This window comes from Uloborus diversus, chromosome 9, assembly GCF_026930045.1.
Source record: "Uloborus diversus isolate 005 chromosome 9, Udiv.v.3.1, whole genome shotgun sequence".
Lineage (NCBI taxonomy): Eukaryota > Metazoa > Arthropoda > Arachnida > Araneae > Uloboridae > Uloborus > Uloborus diversus.
This window is the reverse complement of record NC_072739.1, coordinates 125748970-125768223: the sequence shown is the minus strand read 5'-3', so window position 1 is coordinate 125768223 and position 19254 is coordinate 125748970.

Here is a 19254-nt window from a genome sequence, read left to right as displayed (position 1 = left end):
TTTGGGTTGCAGTCCAAAAGCCCTAGCCTGGAGATTTCTCGAAGTGTTGAAAACGTGATATTGTATGCCATCATTAGACAAGTTACGGTAAGCTAAGGTAGTACCTCTATAACTGGTAGTGGTTTAGGGAATCCCCACGGCAAATTTTAGAAAGTGAACAAATTTTAGACGATCTTTAATAATGTAGAAGGGGGGGGGGGGGACTCTCCCACGGAATGTGGGGAATGTTTTCGAAATTACCGTCGTCCATCTTTGGTGACTTCGGAGGGTGGGATGGGGTTCAAACTTGAAAAACCCACCGAATCTCAAACTTGAGGTTACAGAAGTTTTTTAAAACTATTTTCGATGATGTAAGGAAATTCCCCCTCCCCTCCTCCCGAGTTTTTCTGAACTTCAAGTTTGAAAAATGTAGTTTTAGACTGCCTTTGATGATGTAAAAGAAATGAATTGGATTCGGGGAGTCCTGTTCCTTTTCTGGCTACATCCATCTTTTATTTATATTCAATAAAAATATTTCGGAAAACTTTGCCCCACTATTTGTTTTAAAAACAATTAATTTTCCATAAAGAAATTTTTAATTTCCACCCGAATATGTTTATTTGTTTGAAACAAACGCCTTTGGCTTCAGTAGAATTTTTGTAACATTTTAGATTAAATTGGCATTGAATTTCTAGATAAAGATTTGTTTAACTTTCGTTTCTTACCTTCAAAAATTACTGCTGGTGCGACTCTTCATTTCAATATTTAAAAAAATATTTTCTTACTATATTTAAATTTGTATTGAATCTGATACATCTTTCATCGGCTCATGTATTTTTCCTCATTTTAATATGACTTTTGCTACGATGTTTTAAACTAACGTTAATCGAATTTAGTGGAGCATCATGTTCGTTAAAGACCTGAATTTATGAAAGTTTGACTTGTAATCATAAAACAATTTTTAGCACTATATTTAAAAAATACATCTTACATTAAAAAAAAGCCAATGACAGTGACGCAGCGGAAGGGGGGGGGGAGTTTTGGGTTCAAAACAACTCAAAGAACTCTGCGTTTTAACACATATTGCGAATCCTAATACGATGGTTTATATGCTACTTACAAAGTGGTTATGATCAGAAACCTCATTCAGAAGAATATGTTCAGGCTGCGCTACTGCCCAATGATCAAAATTATACCCGCAACGGTTGGAGAGATACGTTTTGATCATTACTGGTAACTGGTAGGTACGTGTGAAAGTTTATTCGTTTAGCATTTGACGAGATATAATCATTTTTTGTTTAAAACAGTCGCCTCTTTCACATTAACGAATATATTTGCTATTAAGCCTTTTTTTCTTTGAAAATCGTTTTTATAGTTAGAGGTACCCCTCCCAAGAGCAATGGCACTCTCCCAACGCCACAAAGACCCCCCCGCCCTCCAACCAAAAAAAAAAACTTCAATGTCGCAGTCTGCGCCGTGATCCGCCTACCTGAGCACTCTTGTTATAGTCGCCCAAGATTGTCTTCAGCAACACAAAATCGCATTTTAGTCACCAAGGCGTATCCTCGAAAGATCAAATATTAATATGAAAAATTGTTGAGTAATTCTAAAATTAATGTTTAATAAGAGGGCAAAAATGGCTCTAGTCGAAATTTTTATTCACGAAAATTTTTACGAAAGATGTTCCAAGCTTTTTGTCTCCGATGCCCAGATGCTTTACAATGACAATAAGATAAAAGATCTCACCGAAAGATCAATTATCATAAATGTTTTTACAGATCTATAAGGATGAAATCACACATGTGGTGATATTTCTCAATCTTTGTCATTTTGAAGGTTCTTACTGCCTCCAAAAGAAGTGAGAAGCTTCCCTCCCTTAATTTCTCAGCATCGATGATAATGGTCAGAATGGTATTATTTGGTATACGTTGCGAGTGTGGGCTCTAATGATGAAAATTAAGAATTTAAATTTAGCCTGAATACTTATGTTTGCTGAGAAGGTCTGAAAAAAAAAAAAAGACAGAAAAAACGAAAAAAGAGTGAAGAGTCTTAAAACGATATTTTTTTTCTGATTTTTTCTCAGGGTGAGGGGCCTCCCAGAAGCGCGGGGCCCGTAGCATTTGCTACTTTTGCTCTATTGCTAATCCGGCCCTGCCAATGCTTACGAAATTCTAGTGTCGGCATTAGTTATGGAGTTAATGAAAAAAAGTCAAACTCACAGCCTGGTCTGGTCCTTCTTAAGAGTTTTTATTGAATGGCAATTCCCCTTTCAGGGTTAAAAACAGTGAATGTTTGTGTGTGTGGGGGGGGGAGAGGTGCAACTTGAGTGATTTTCTATTTAAACCTCATTGCGTGACAAATAATGTAGTCAAAAATGGAAGCGAAAAAATCATGTAAGAGTTCAGATGGTGCATGTATCTGATGGGAAACTTGGTGTAAAATTCTCAGATGGTAATGGTTACCCGGCAATAGTGGTGTTACATGACAGAATAGTTGCCAGTCTCTGTTGAATACCCTACACTGTAGGAAAATTCCGAAACGTTACTCATTATTTCCGGTCAACATTCCAAATTTCACGGGGTTTTAGAAATTTGCTGCAAAAAAGAAAAATAATTGCGCAAAGTTTCTTAAATCGGTCCCCTTTATTCTCACTTTCGTGTAAGAAATTTTTACTTACAAGCATAAAGATATACTATCTCCATAAACGGGCATTTCACTTTCAGGTATATTACGGCTTTTCCAGTTTGACTGATCCGTAAATAAGGCAAAGCACAGTCGCTGGATATTATAGCTGGGCAAGAATTGCATGCAAATAAGTTGTTAGGCTTATGTTTGCCTTAGAGCAGGATATAGTAACTGGAGGGAGAAAGTACAATCATTGGTTCAGGAAATACTGAGGCGAAAATCCTATGTCATATGCTTTAACTGCGACGAAAGGGAGACACGACGTTCGTGAAACGAGTAACAGAAACCTGAATTTTTAATTTACTTCAAAATATATCACGTGACTGCAAAATATATCACATGACTTCTAAATATATCACGTGATCCTTGCTTCAAGGTTCGAAATCTTTAGTATCTCTACCTTTTATCCATTTTCAATGATGCTTGCAATTCTCTCTATTTTCGGCCATATTAGCATTAGGAGCTCTCCTGAAAAATCAGGAAGGTGCCAATCTATTACTTTAAACATGTTCAAACATTTTTGGAAGATACATGATTTAATCCAGAAATTAGATTGTCTTTCGTTGGAAGGTTTCTGAGTTTTTTAGAGAGAGATTCTTTCAACTACATTTTTGCAATCATACTATTATCTCGTTTCAGTAAATGTCGGTAGGTATGCATGCACTTTGCTTAAAATATCATTTGGTACAACTCGAAACTTTAGTCGCCAAGTTGATAACGTCCCCCTAGCCCCCTCCCCGAAAAAACAAAGGTTTGGGATGTCTCTTACAGTAAAACAATTCAGAAGCATTCCTGGAAAATAATGGTCATCTAATGGGCCCAATTTCCCCAAGGAACATATCTTGCAATAACCAGGAATATTTTCCAATTAAAGTCAGAAAACTTTTTAAATTATCTTGGAGACATTCTGAAGAATTCAGTAATCTCCCGGTAAAAGACACTCATGCCCATGCACCATCGGAAAAAACCTAAGTAATTTTTTTAACAAAAACTTGGCCCCTTTTTGAGTGACCAATAAAGATTCAAGGAGTACTTTATCGCCATGGCAGAAGCAAATACAGTGTCGCAAGAACGACACTAGTTTTTCACCTGCTAAGCTACAATATCCAGAGCCGTACATTCAACCCCTGCCTTAACCATTGAGAAGGAATAGATGGAGAGAGTGCAACCCTACTATCCCGATACGGCAACAGTACCATGTGACCTGGGGAGCAATTTCGAGTTGACCGTAACCGCTGAAGAAGTTTTCATTAGCTGAAACCATGCATGATAACAACCTTTAACTGTAGAAGGGAAAAATTAGATTTATAGTAGTAGTGCACTATTCTAGCATTGTAAACTGTGTGGAAAAAGCCACACCAGGAGGTCCAGTAACTTTTCCCAAACATGTACGAATGTTTTTTACTTCTAAATAAAGAAAAAATAACATTTATATGCATTCAACGAGTACATATTCCACAGTTGCCTATAATTTTTAATTTTTTGTATTTATTTTACCTATAAAAGTTTATAAAACATTGTATATCTTGAGTGCAAATAACATTTTAGTTACATAAAAACACTTTTTACTTAACTAGTAATTATTTTAACGACTCTTAAGCATTTTGTGTACAGTTGCTTTGTTGACGAGTGTCTTCTCGCCAAGCTCCTGTGAACAGCAGATGCGCAAGAATAAAGATTTGCTATTTTTATGCTTCACTTTAAATACTAGTAGCCTGCGTATGAAATCATTTCAAAATATTGATTACAATACATATGAATCCATAAATTTTTAGTCAATAACAGAACACTTTAAAACTATTTGTACATGCCCGTCATTTTAGGGAATAAACATCAAAATACATGAAAAATGCAATTACATTATATTTTAAAATCCGGAAAGAAGTGGGGAGAGGGAGTTTGAATGATAGGCCTTATTTGTATCCGTTATTTATTTTTATGCGGTAAAGGATTTGGAGCCAGAGTTGCTCTGATTTGTAGCCCCGATTTCATAATAAGCGCCGTCTGAAAAATATTTAATGCCAAAAGAGCGATTGCGTGCCAAAACGCGACAATTTCCCAGCCAAAAAAGTCACCTGACCTGGGAAACAATGGATCCCAAGCTTATTTCACTGAGACATTTGCTATGGCCTTAACTGGACTATAGTGCCTAGAAAGAGTAGTGTGCCGATCGACGGGGAAAAAGTGAGGTCAGATCTGAGGAAAAACCAGATGGCGCTGCGCTCGAGGTGTACGTTATGCTCCTCAATCAGACTTGTTTTAAATCAGCGATTGCATGCTCATTTCGCAGTTTAAAAGCCCCGTTTTTCGGATTGAACTTATTTCTGCGCAAAAGACAAATTCTGTAATAAGTGCTATTTGTTACATGGATGTTCGTTTATTTTTTGAAGAATATAAAATTACCTTATGCTAATTTATCTTCAATGAAAATAGTAGACTATAAGGGGCCATTCATTAAATATGTAAGGGTCCCGAGGGGGAGGGGGGTTGGAAAAGCCTCTACGTACCTATGGGGGGGGGGGGGGGGTCAAACTCATTCTTACGTAAATTTTCCAAGTCGGTATTTCTCATTAGAAATTGCGCGGTCAACAAGTGATTTGGCAGAGATTATGTTCCATTTGCGTATGGAAGGTAAGAAACGCGTTAGGATAAGATGTTTTTTTATTTGTTTTACAAAGAATGAATAGTGAAAAATATAATAAAAGAGTCGGCATTATGTATGGCATGTTTTATTTTTAATTAATATTTTTAAAAAAAATCAAAAAAAAATGTCGAAAAAACATTCAGTTTAGATTATAACTTTTCAGTAACTATTTCTTCACGCAAAAAATTACATTTAATAATGTCAATTTAATAACGATTCCAGTGATGTAACGATTTCAAGATTTGTTATTTTATCATTTTGAAAAACGAAATTTAATCTTACGTAAGAATAGGGGGAGGGGTGAAAATTCTTACGTACCCTTACATGGGGGGAGGGGGATCAAAAATTGCCAAAATCATTATTACGTAATTAATGAATGGCCCCTAAGTATTCAATAACTGCGCGTCTCTTATTTCTCTACTAATAATAAAGTTACGTGGTTATTTCAGTTTCATCTGCGGAATGATCAAGTTTTATTTTTTTCAAACAGGGAACATTTTTTTTTAACTACATAATTCCTGATGGACCTATTCTTTGGTAATTTTTTAGTAAAGTATGTTGGCAGATTTGGGAAAATTGTCGGAATTGCCTCATCTTTCAAAAAAGGTTTTCCCCGAGGAATCGAAACTTCCTCACCATTTATAATATGCTTAAAATGCGTTTCAATAAAATGTTTTTCGAAATGCAGAGCACAAAATGAGCAATATTGATCAAAAACTTTAGCTAACCTGGGAATTAACGAGTTCCACTTTAGTTTTTCTTCATCTGTTGGAAAAAGCGTAACTTTTTCCTTGCATGTTTTGTACCCACTTTTGCACCCTGGTACGAAACAAGATGAAGCTTTATTTCTTCCAATGTTCAACTTTGATGCCTCCATTAAAAGCCTTAAACGCTGTTTCATGAAATATTCACGAAATAAAGGTAAAAAAGAAAAACGCGGAACTAAATTGTAACAAAATCCCGCGTCTACTAATGTAAACACCGCGAAATTGAACGTACATCTCGACCGCACTGCCATCTAGCGGTTTTCATACAATTTGTCTTCAAGAATCGTGGGGAAAAAAGCGCCGGTCGGCACACTACTCTTTCTAGGCACTATAACTGGACGCTTAGTCACTCTGATCAGATAATAAACGATCTGAAGCCAATACGGTAAATAAGTACAATGAATCAAACTTCAAACTGGTAGTTAATAATATTTTTTCTGCTACTGAGAAGTCTTCATTCGTGCAAGTTGTAGCAATTCCAGAGGCGTTTTAACAAAGATATTTGATTGTTGCAGGAAACTGATGAGAAACTTGTGAAATCTCGGAAGGTTGCCTGAAACGAATCTCCGACGTTGCGGAATTTTCTTACAGCGTCGAAAGTCATAGATGTAACATATATTTTTGAAGAGCAATATAACTACTAAATCAACATAAAAAATGTTTGGCATTTCTTACGTTCTCAAGCCTAGTAGTTTTCTTTAGCTATTGAATGTTTGTAACGATGAGAAATTAAACTTGAAACGGGTGAGTCACATTATAATCGCCTTTTTGTTGCAAAAGACTTCAAAATCCTAGTTTTATTTCCTATGTGTTTAACGTCAAAAATATGTCCTAAGAACAGTTTCAGCAATTGAAAATTATTAAGGTGAAGCATTTCTTGCTTCTTTTTTTGCTCCAGAATCACAATTCTGTCGTATTAACTGTCACGAGAAATGCAGAAAGCTTCAATCTTTATCTCAAAAAATCAAAGTTTTCTCAGAAGTAATAAAAAAATAAACCTTTTAAATTCTATTTCTAGAATATTTTCTGACTTTCGATGTCTTCTGAGAGTGACACAAACAACCCCTTAGAGGATATTCGGGAGAGGAAAGAAAACTTCTAACACATTCTAAGAATAAGAAAAAACACATTTTTAGAGAGATCACACATAAAAAGGACTTTAGCATATTTTCCATTTAAGTATTTCTATTTTTTATTTGATACATGTATGTTTATTTTGACGGATTCATATTTATGAATATTTTTGTAGGTTTATATGTTTGAAAATATTTACTCATTTGAGCGTAAAAAAATTGGAAAACTTCCTTTTTTTGTGTAACCATAACATCAAATAATGCTCAATTTTATTTGTAAGAATTCACCTTGGGGTTTGGAGAGACTTAACAAAGGAAAAGATTTACATTACGTTTGCTTTTATTTTTGAAATAAAAAAGAACAAAATTCAAATATTTCAGAGCGCAGCGTCCTCCCCCGTCATGTAAAGCACTATATATTGTATATATAAAACTCTTGCGGCTATAGGTGTCCATAACTGCAAAAGTGGGCTGCTTTCAGATTTTGTACATGAAGTGACTTCTTGGTTATGACCCTTAAATAATGGATGAAACTCATGTGGAAAATCTCCACAAAAATCCTCAAGTATATCTGTGCGCAAGAGGGCGCTTTTCGATATGCAAATTTCCCACCTGTTGGTTCAATTTAGTTAGCTTTCTTTCTGTTAATGCATTGTTGATTCGTGGCATTCGATAGCTCGGTTTTTGTTGATGTTGGTCGTCTCGTGGCAGTTCGAATAGCAAGGGCAATTTGGAAACCCTTTTGCGTGTAGAATACAAATAAAGTTAATTTCTGTTTTTAGATAGCTGCCTTATCATTTTCTTTAACTCATGTCCGGTGATTTAGTCGGTCACATTTTTTTTCTAGAGCTGTCCAAAGTGCTCTTCAAGTTGATGCAAATGCTTGCGGCCGGTTGACATGGCGTATTGCCACCCATAAACATTATATCGTTTTTTGTGTAGATGAAGTTCATAAATGGCTACAAATGGTATCAAAGTAGCTGACGTAACCATTTTCAATAAGTCATCGGTTGAATTAGACCATAGGACTCTGTCCATGCCATGTAAAATATGTCCATCCCGTTTAGCAACCAACGCGCAATTAATTGACGACAACTTCGATTTGTGACTTCTTGGACTCTTCGTGATCAAACCAATGGTTTTTTGTTCTCAAGGGCACAACCGCTGTCGCTGTACCAGTAGAAGTGTTGCAAGATATATCGTGCTAATTGTGAAGGTCTTTATCCGTATTCTACTGTCATAGCCCACTTTGGCCTAATTTTCCCTGCCTCTTCTGATTTGGCCACGTCCTTTATATGTCGCACATTTATTGTTTCAAGTCCTTTCTGCAGTATTTGTAATCTGAGACGAATCATGTATGTTGACCAGAATACCTCGTCATTTGCCCTGCTCTCTGGGAAGTTGACACTATCCCCCCCCCCCTCAGGGTGCCATGGGAATTTTTTCTTTTAAAGACGACATTTTCAGATTTCAATGTTAGCGTTACATACATGCCTTAGCTAATATCATACTAATAAATAATAAGAGAATTCTGAAACGTCACAGATCAGTTTCGGGAAACTTTCCACGATTTCACAGGTTTTCATCAATTTCCTGCGAAAATCAAGTACATTTGCCAAATCATTCCCTGGATTGTTCCAAGTTGCAAGACTGCAGATTTCACATTGTTGTGAAAAAATATTTAGTTACCAGTTTAAAAATTAATTGAGCTTAATTATTAAGTTCTTCGTTTTCAAATTATATTCATTACGTGCAGCTTAAATGAGCATTTCAATGTAAGCGAAAGGAAAGACACTGTATAACGTTGCTCTGGAAGACATGCAGGCAATTAAGATGCTAATCTGTCACAGCTTTGGCCATGGGTGCGACGATGCTTTCGATGCCTTTTTGATAAATCATGAAGGTGCTAAGATACTATTATGCATCAAATTAAGTTTTCTGTCAGGTTATTGACTTGTAAAAACATGAACGACTTTGAACCGGGAAGATTTCCGAATTTTTCAGAAAGATTCCAGGATAGTTTTAGGAATGTTGCTGATTTTTAGAGGAAAACGTTCCTGTTTTTTTATAAGATATGTTACTGGCAGAAATTGGGCATGTTACAAGACCATTATTTTCCAGGAAAATTCTGAATTGCTCTTATAGTGTATAAGAATCAGAATAAAAAAAAATTGAATGTTTGACATCTTGAATTCAAGTTATGCTTTTCGCAATCAAATGTGTGTGTGTATGTGTGTATACGTGTGCGTATGTAGGCGTGTGTGCATATGTAGGCGTGTGTGTGCGTATGTAGGCGTGGGTGTGTATGAAGGCGTGTGTGTTAATGTTGGCGTGTGTGTTAATGTAGGCATGTGTGTGTGTATGAAAGTGTGTGTATGTAGGCGTGTCTGTATGCAGGTGTGGGTTTATGTTGATGTGTGTGTTTGTGTGTAGGTGTGTGTGTATGTGTGTGCAGGCGTGTTTGTGTGTGCTGGCGTGTTTGTGTGTGCAGGCGCGTTTATGTGTACAGACGTGTGTGTGCTGGTATTTGTGTGCAGGCGTGTATGTGCAGGCGTGTGTGCGGGATATGGACGCAACCGCCCGCTGGAGGAGCAGCATCGGGGAGCGCGTCGAAGGTGGTGCTGCAGAGGGAGGCGGTCCAAAAATAATCAAAGGACGGACGGATGGACGTCATTCAACGGTCAAGTGAAAACAATAAGCAATTTATATTTGCATCCCCTTCCCATAAAAAAAAAAGAGTCATACAAAAGTCTCAAGTTTTTTTCTTTTTAATAAACTTTCATTAACACCTTACTTTCAAATCCAAACAAACGTTGAAAGACTATAAAACGAAAATATTCTTCTTTAAAAACTTGGTCAAATGAAATAATTTTATTTCTCTTTCTCATTCAACGCACAATCACACCTTTAATACAGTCACAGAGTGAAAAACATACGCGTACAAAGCAGACGCAAGAAAACTCTTTTCAACATCGTAGTATTCTTTTCCAGGAAAATGTCTCTGGGCTCTGTTGATTTCCCATCACTTAAATCTGACGTGCCCGCTCTTTTAGAATTCTGTTTCGATTTAGGAAAGACGAAACTTTAACACAATCGGAGTCTCTGCAGACATGTATGTCCTCAATGTTTCTTCTTTTGCTGCAAAACGTTTTACAATCCATCTTAAAGTACTATAAGAAATGCTCTTTGAGAAAGCAGGAATTGAATACTTTTCTTTTAATGGAATGCTAGAAAATGGCGTAAGCACTAAAATGTTTCAGAAAAAATGTTTAAAAGTTGTAATAGACCATTTCATTTCGATTTTTTTAAGTCTCAAATTTCCATTATTTTACATAAATAGTTGTTCTTTGCAATTTTGTTTTGTATAAAAAGAAGTTCCGTCCAAAACTAAACGAACCTACTTTTCCGTGTACCAATATCGACATTCTAGTATATAATCAATGTTCTCAAAATAAGCCGAAATCGCAATGCGTGTCAAAAGTATCTTTTCAACACTTTAACCTATTTTTTATAAATAAAATATTCTTCGCTCATCTGAAGAAATAGATGCGTAAAAAAAAGAAATAAATAAATAAACGAACAAATAAAGTAGTAGCACCTTTTAAACAAAGCAGCTAATATATTGTTTCCCTTTTAAAAAAAAATCTTCAACCGTTTTCAAAAAAAAAAAAAAAAAAAAAAAAAAAAAAAACGAAGAATTATAAGCTCATTAAAATAAATACATTATGTCAAAAAAAAAAATCGTTTTTTTCTCTCTGTTGTAAGAACTTTTTTAAAAAAATAATAAATGTACTTTTAAAGTTAATAAAAACAACAAAATGATAACTTTAGAAAATAACGTTTATTGTCAAAAAAAAAAAAAAAAATAAATAAATAAAAAAATAATCGTCTACGCGTATCTTTATGCAGAAGCATAAAGGACTCCGAATTTATCCGCCAGAAACTGAATAATACACTAAAACTTTAGAGTGAAAATAAAAACAAATAATATTAACAATAATTATTTCACAGTAAAAACCATGGCTGTGGAGTCGGAGTCGGAGTCAATATCATTTTGGGAAAAAAGAGTCAGATTCGGGAGCCGAAGGTTTTTAAGTCAAAGACTCATAAAGTCCACAACTCTGCCGGTGAATGTAGAGTCGGAGTTGAACTTATTTTGTGATAAAAGAGTCGGAGTCAGAGTCAAATTTCTAAGCGCCGGAGCCAGTCATTTTTCCTCCGTGTATAAATTTTTGCCAAAGCTACGAAGTCTGAGTCAAAGTCGAGGAGTCGAAGAGTGACGTGTCCCAAAATTCTAGGAGGTGGAGCCAGGAGTTGGTTGTCAAGAGCTATTTCAACAAAATGTGTTTGAATTAAATTCGCCTTTAAGTTCAGAATCTGTATTGACTTTTCCCCGTAGGTGCTAATGTTGAAGGAATTGATCTGTTCAAAATTGAAACGAAATTTTTTCTAATCAAAAAAAAAAAAAAAGTTTCTATAATAGTTCTTCATCAAAAGCATTTTCTACAAAATTTGTTTGAAGCCAATTCGCCTCTAAATTTAGGATTTATAGTTGCTTTGAATTTCCCCGTAAGCGCTAATGATAAGTTTTTCTGAACTGTTCGAAAAGAACGAAATATTTCTCATAGCAAAAAATGAAGTATGGAAATGAGTTGTTCCTCGCCAAGATCTTGCGAACGAAAAAAAGTTCGAAACAGACAATTCACATAAAACTTATTAGGGGGGGGGGGGCATACAGACAGACAGATAGACAGATAAACCGGAAGAAATTTTCTCCCATCTCAATACCCCCGCTTTCCAATTTTTAGTTTTTTAATATTTATTTATATATTTTATTTATTTTCAGTGGTGTACTTACGGGTTCGTGGAAGTGACCCTCGTCAGGGGCGCAACAACAAGAGGAGTGCAATTTGCAATGATTAACAAAATTTTCTTTAAAGTAAGATACTTGAATTATTTTTTGTAGAAAAATTGGTCAGAATAGAGCTAAAAGGGGAAAAAAAAAACATTCCTTGCAAAAAAAAAATAATTAAAAAAAAATAATAATAAATTTATTTTTTTAGGATTCTTACCTGTACTTGAATCTAATTATAACATGTTATAACGCGTATGTGCATATTTTTTAATGTGACTTGTCTTTTATCAAAAGTTTGCATATGTCCATAAAAATTTAAAAACGAGCTGATGTGTGCATCACATAACTAAATTTTACTCCAATTTAATGTAATTTCCCCATTATGGCAATTTCAATGTGATTCAAGTGTTTACTCTCTAAATATCACCAACAATGGCGAAATTAAAACAGATAAAAAAAAAAAAAAAATCCCCAAATTTGTCGCCAAATTCGCGACAAAACATGGCGACCAAAAGACTGGCGATATATCGCCAAGTGCCCGCCAAATAATAACACCACATGAGTTTATATCGAAATTAACAATGATTCTCCCCCAAAAAGGGGCTAAAAAACAATTTAGAAACACCCGAATACAACAAAAGAGAAGGTGCACAACTAGACCCTACTAGGAGTATACGTACCAAATTTCAACTTTCTACGATTTACTTCCTTTACTTTACTTTACTATGTTCTGAAGTTATGCGACATACATACGTATATACGCATATACATACATACATACAGACGTCACGAGAAAATTCGTTGTAATTAACTCGGGAATCGTCATTATGGATATTTCACATGTCTATATTCTTAAGCACTTATCCACGTGTGGTCGAGTCGAAAAAAAACCTCAATATTCATTCGGGGGTGAGTAAAATGGAAATTAAGGTCGATTTTTGAGTGAAATTTTTTTTCACGAATACTTCCTTTTTTTGTAAAAGGAAGTAAAAAGGTAAAATGGGTGGTAGTTTTAATCATATTTGTGCTAGTTTAAAGAATGTATTTATTAGTAATTTTTCTGCCCATAGTCGATTTAAAAAGTTTTAAAAATTATTGTCTTCTTGACGAAAAATCCTTTTTTTTTTTTTTTTTTTTTTCAATACGTGAATTTAGATTGCCAAGTGGTGCATGAAGATTTCTGCGGACTGTGATGTTATTTTACATCACAGTGTTTCACATCATTGGGTTCCTTTTTTTCACCCTGACCGATTTGAAAAGTTATTAAAAATCAATGTTTTCGTAAAGAAGAAAAAATTCTTTTTTAGGCTCAATTTGCGATTTTTAAACCCCTTTGCGGCACATGAAGATATTATCTGATCAACTTGAAATTTCACATGTAAATATTTAGTCTTTGTGGACAACTTTTCTCACCCTGGACGATTTGAAATTTCGAAAACAATTTTTTTCAATCAGACATAATGTCAATATGCACGTATGTGCGTATGTATGTCGCATAACTCAAGAACGGTATGTCCTAGAAAGTTGAAATTTAGTACGTAGAATCCTAGTGGGGTCTAGTTGTGCATCTCCCCTTTTGGTTGCATTCGGGTGTTTCTAAAGGAGTCTTTTGCACCTTTTTTGGGGGGAAATCCATGTTAATTTAGATGCAAACTCAAGTGGTGTTATAATTTGGAGGACACTTGGCGATGGAATTAGGTTAAGGAAAAGAGTAATTTTTCAGCATGACCCTAGTGTTCAGTCAATGTTGCTAAGTCCGCTTTTTTTCATAGAATTGAAAACCTGATATTTATTCAAATTCACTCAGAACAAGTTAAATAAAATGTGTACTCACAGTTTATATCAGATATTTTTGACGTTACGCTGTTGAGGATGACGATTCCAAATGATGAGTTACGCAAATAAAAAAAAAAAAAATAACAAACTGTTTGTTTTGCCCAAAATGAACACGTGGAACGCAATGTTTTAGTTTTTTCGGCAGTTTTGTAAACATCCGCAAGGTAGCGCATTCGAGCTCTGGAGAGGCGAATTGCAAAAATAAAATCCAGAGAGAAAATTTAAAATCCTTTTAAAAGCCTTATACTATTGAAATCAGTTACAAGTATTTTGTTAAATGGAAATTGGCAACAGATAAAAATTTTAAATTTTATAATTGTCTTCGTTAATAAATTAATGTCAGCTGAAGACGCAACCCTTCTTAGAACACTCTTGATCTCCTTTCTAACAAAAAAAAAAAAAAAAAAAAAAAAAAAATTCAAAATCGGTCCATCCTGTTTAGGCGCTAGAGTGCCACTGACACACACGCAGATACACAGACATGACAAACCTATAAAACCCTTCCTTTATATGTCGGGTGTTAAAAAGAAAAATTTAAAGACAAAAAACGACGTTAAAATATATATTACAGGCGAGAAAAATGTTTAATGTTTATATAAAATTACGTCATAAAGATAAATGAGGCAAAAACTAATTGCAAAATGCTTCATGAAAATTACAGGCGAAACGTTTGTTTGGTTATTTTATTGCGCATAAAAATATTAATTTTCAGAAAACGTACAAAAGTATTCACATTTGCTACGCTCAGTTAACTTCATGATTTGTTGCCAGATTTGGAATGGCACGAAATGAACTGAGCGGATGTAATATTTTTTTTTATTTCCGGTGGATTAAATATTGATTTTCCGGAAACATAAGAGTGGCTGAATGACATTTTTTTTTCTTACTGAAAAATGTCGAGCGCACCACAGTTTTCCTCAATAACTATTTTCAGAACTTGCAATTATAGATGATTTCTATTTTTGAAGATTATTTTTATTTTTATTACTTGCATTTATTTGGAAATATGTTTTTAGGATATTTTTATCGAGGTTATTATTATTTTTTCTCATTGCAAAAGCAATTGATATTTTACATCATGGCATTTTTTGTATCCCCGATACATGAGATTCTAGCTTAAACTTTAATTAAAGAAAACATTCCAACATGTATAAGAATATGTAAGGCAATAACATTTTTAAGCCTCTACAGTCTGAACACGGATTGTACGGAAAGACAAACATCCGTTTTACAGCCAGAAATGGACAAATCTATTATTTTTTACCGATGTCAGCTTTTGCAGAAGCAGAGTCTTTTTCAAATGAGCGGAATATGCATATCAAATTTTTACTTTTCCCCCTTATTCACATAGATTCGTCTTATCTGGAGGTTTGAAAATTCCATGTAATCCGTGGTTGGACAGTACAACACATTGCAGTTGATATCATGAGAATAACCAAACAAATTGCATTTCGAATCTAAGCAAGTGCGATCCATGATTTAAAATATCGGGCATAGTATACCGTTTGTTTGCTACTTCGATTCAATGTGTGGGGTCAAACAAGATATTCTTTCCCAGACCACGCTCGTTGTGAGAAAAACACGTTACGCTGGTGTTTTATATCTATTCTCAGAATGGAAGCTTTATAAGACTACAGTTACGTGAATAGCAGGCCACACCCTATCTTTTCTACGAAAAGTCAGCCATGTGGTTTTCACAATAGCCGAACTCTATCGAAAATTGGACATTTGTTGTGCACATATACTTTCTTTGTTTGGTGCGAGGTGATGTCTGTGACACTGTAGCGAACATTTTTCAATCCAATGTCATCGCGATTCCAAATCCTAGATATCAGGGAAAAGCATAACTTGCGAAAAGTCAGCTCACCGAAGTCTGGTGTAAACAAAGCCAAGCTTCCCCACCGAAGGGATCCGTATATGAGGGAAATTTAGTAGGTGAAAGGAGGAGAGACCTTACTGAGCGAAGAGCTGAGAGCCACAGACGATGGGCTCTCGAAGATCTAAATATCTTTGCAACATAACTTAATTTGTAAAATAGCTCAAATATTAGATGCATTATACGTCTCTTGAAGACCATATCTTGTCTTTACACAAGAGGTGGAAACGTTACAATAGGAGCATAAAACTACATCTGACTCACTTTATTACGATCGAAGTTACATTAAAACTAGTGGTATCCACACGGCTTTGTCCGCAGTAGAAAATTAAAAGGTCTCTTGGTTCGCCTGTATATTTACAAACAATGTTTGGTGAATTTCTCGTCAATTGGCTTGCCCATGTTACGGTTTAACGTTATGATAACTTGGTACTTTACTCGTCCATCTTATGATAAATTTGCTCGGGAAAATGTTCTTAAAATTGAAATAGAAAAAGAACAAAATCGAATTTTTGAAAAATCGCTTCGAGGTGCACACCCCTATGCTAAAAACTAATTTTGTGCCAAATGTCATTAAATCGGCCGAACGGTCTTGGTGCTATGCACGTCACAGTGGTACTGACAAATATCCAGACAGAGATACTTTCAGCTTCATTACTAGTAAAGAAAAGCTAAGTGAACTCGCGCCTGCGCAGGTAATTTCTCGATTCTGAATCACAGATTTCAATGAATATAAACACCTAAAATGGCAGGTGTGAACTTAAATCGCGTGCAAATTGAAAGTGTGATGACTTGTTTATGTAAACGAGGCAATATCTATTATTGTATCAATCTTACATGGAACGTATCCTATTTGGGTATGACTTCAACCTCAATCTGGAGGCAAAAGGCCTTATCATAATGAAGTAGTATATCACACATATTAGTTTGGAACCATTTAGCACCTTTTTAATCTTCTGCCCCTTAACATTTCGAAAAATAAATAAATAAATAAATAAATAAATTATCCACAATATTTGCATTATTGGAGGAACTCATGTCGACTATACGAAAACAGGGTCTCATGTTCTGGATTTTTAAGTTATTAGGTGAATTATTCATAGTTAGCTACACTGTAAAAAAATTCCGAAACGTTACTGGTTATTTCCGTGGAACGTCTCGGGATTTCACACGTTTTCACCTATTTCCCAGTAAAAACAAGTATATTCCCAAAAAAGTTTCCTAAATCGCTACAAGTTGCACTCGTGCAGATTTTTCACTGTTGTGGAAAATATATTTTGCACCCAGTTTAAAGATTGAATGAGCGTATTTATTAAGTGTATCGGCCTACGATTGCCTACTGCATGTCCTAATTGACTTAGCTCCAATGCGAGCGGAAAAAAAAAGGTCAATGGATAGCTACAACTTTGCAGTGCAGGAATTGCATGCAAGAGATATGCTTGGTTCCTTTTTGCATAGCTTTCCTATTCAGAGTCACAACTGACTACAACTGTACTTATGTCGAGGACTGCATACTAAGTGCCTCGCCTCCATTATTTTATATACCGATAGATGGCAGCACCATCACCGGATCGAACAGTTAATGAGAATTTAGAACTAGTCCAGGAGCTAATAGCTACCCAGTGCTAGCACCCCCAGAGGTATCGTTTCACTTGGAGGACATTGAGACCACGAGCATATTTAACGTCGCCCAGTCCCCTTTAATGACGACGGTGGGTCTTCGACCATCGAGGTTCGAACTCAGGACCCTCCGGCCCCGAATCCGACACTCTACAGATCCGGCTACCACGGCCCCTTCTTTCATAGCTTTGGCCGTGGTCGCTCTGATTTTTATGGAGCCTTCTTGGTAAATCAGGAAGGTTCTAATCAATTACACTAAACCTACTTAATTTTACTAGATGGTTCTGAAGACATGGTTTGGCTTTAACAGGGGAGATTTCGCAGTTCTTCAGAAAGTTTCAATGTTAATTTCAGAGAGGTTACTGACTTTTAGCAGAAAACGTTCCTGGTTTTTCCAAGATATTTTACAGGAATAAATTAGGCACATCAGCTGCCTATTATTTTCCAGGAACGTTTCTGAATCGTTTTTACAGTGTAATGTAGCTAATCTACATATTAGCAAAACCTCAGTTTCCATAAATATAACACTGTAAAAACGATTCAGAAACGTTCCTGGAAAATAATAGGCAGCTGATATGCCCAATATCTTCTAATAACATATCTTGGAAAAACCAGGAACGTTTTCCGCTAAAAGTCAGCAACCTTTCTGAAATTAGTCTTTAAACTTTCTGAAGAAGTGCGAAATCTCCCCTGTTAAAGCCAGTCATGTCTCTAGAGCCTTTGGGAAAAATTAAGTAAGTTTGTGTAATTGATTAGAACCTTCCAGATTTACCAAGAAGGCTCCATAAAAATCAGAGTAGAGCTCCTTGAAAAGGACAGGCTGACTTATCCGACATTTTGGTTCCAAGACAAAATTGGATCCAACCTCGTTTCTAGTATTTATAAATACGTTATAATATTCGCTGGTAGCTATGTCGGAAAGCAATTGATGATAAGTTGAGTAAAATGTCACTTAAGGTAAATCTAGAAAGATTACTTAGTTCACAAATTTAAGAAAAAAACGTATCAAGAAATGTTTACTGTAATAAACCTCATTTTTTCACCTTATTTGTTTTTAATTTGTATAAATTAAATCGTCTTCAGCTACAGAATAAAATAATCAAACATCAATCAGGCAACACATCTAAAGCTTTGACACCACTTTTCTGAAATGAGACTTTTGCACAAATACTATTTTTTTCGCCCTACAATTTTGGAACCAAAATGTCGGATAAGTCAGCTCCCCTTATATAGGAGCCTTAAATCAGAGCGACCACGGCCAAAGCTATGCAAGAAGGAACAAAGCATATCTCCTGCCTTGCAAAGCTGCTATACTTTTTCGCTCTCCCAGGGAGCTTAGTTAATACGGACAGCCATTAGCACCCTTAGACCGATACACTTAATAAAGTCACTCATTCAATCTTTAAACTGGTTGCTAAAAATATTTTCCACACCAGTGAAAAGTCTGCACGCGTGCAACTTGTAGCGATTCAGGAAACTATTTTGTGAAGATACTTGTTTTTACGGGGAAATAGGTGAAAACGTGTAAAATCCCCAGACGTTCCACGGAAATAACCAGTAACGTTTCGGAATTTTTTTACAGTGAAGGAGCATTTGAACAACAGGAATAGTGCAAAAATTCTGTTTTAACAATTAAAAAAAAAATAAATGAATGAATAAAATAAAAATAAACGAGTATTCTAGGGCTGCATTTCTGTGGATTATACACTAATCCTATTGCAAAACCGGAATATTAATTTTTATTATTATTCGCTGACGTTTTATATAAAGAATATGTTACTTACGCAGTGCACATGATTAAAAGATACATACTGTCTGACCACGGATTGTATGGAAAGACAAACATCCGGTTTACACGCGGAAATGGACGCATTTATTAGTTTTCAGGGATGTCCAATTTTGCAGATGTGTAATATCTT